Source organism: Odontomachus brunneus, unplaced genomic scaffold, assembly GCF_010583005.1.
Source record: "Odontomachus brunneus isolate Ranch 3 - 2012 unplaced genomic scaffold, Obru_v1 Obru_scaffold_172, whole genome shotgun sequence".
NCBI lineage: Eukaryota > Metazoa > Arthropoda > Insecta > Hymenoptera > Formicidae > Odontomachus > Odontomachus brunneus.
Genome location: NW_022639622.1, coordinates 510,654 through 511,443, shown reverse-complemented (window position 1 = coordinate 511,443; position 790 = coordinate 510,654). Strand labels below are relative to the sequence as shown.

At 31.1% G+C, this 790-nt stretch overlaps 1 protein-coding gene across 3 annotated transcripts in view; it reads left to right on the top strand.

Annotated features, from left to right (window-relative positions):
* LOC116851341 (vacuolar protein sorting-associated protein 45) overlaps window positions 1-790 on the top strand; it is a 132,174-nt gene that overhangs the window by 50,524 nt on the left and 80,860 nt on the right. The gene's annotated exons all lie outside the window — the stretch shown is intronic.

Sequence of the window (790 nt, the reverse complement as noted above, 5' to 3'; positions counted from 1 at the left end):
TCTAAAATGCTTAGTTTTCGAGATATTTCACCGGTCCTGGACTTTTTGAACACCCTGTATATACACAGTATGATCCACGTAAAGTGTTACAAGCTAATAACTCTAAACATATTTGTCCTATCAAAAAGTTATTCATGAGAAAATTTCATATATTCGAAGGGTCTTTTTAACTACGTAAACAAAAATCCACTTCCGTCCTCCCTTGAGGAGCGAGGGGTAACTTCAAAGTTTCAAATGGGACCCCCTATACAATGTTACATATTTGGATTCTACGGGAAGAAACAAGTAAACTTTGTCTGAAACGTTTCTTTGGAAAATGCTCCTATTAAAAGTTATAAACATTTAAACTTTAACATAGATTGCATTGAAATTAATGATAAATTAAATAAGAGTTATAGTTTAAAATTAAATAAGAGTCATAGTTTTTCTGTTTTATTTTATTAAATGTTCGAATTGTTGACCATCAACATCTAAACACTTATTAATTCTTTTTACAAAACTTTGCCTAACTTTAAACAACATTTCTGAGGTTACCTTAGTGTAAGCTGTACAGGATGTTGCGTCAACATATAGATCAGTACGACGGGTTGCTTGCCCGTAAGGCGCGCCGATAATACAGGACCGATAATGCAGGGCTTGCCGATATAATTATATGCCTACTTTACCCAATGAAATGTGCAATGTTTCTAATTATCACGGTCGGATTATAACGGATATATATATAAATATATATATATATATATATATATATATATATATATATATATATATATATATAGTGTGTCCCATA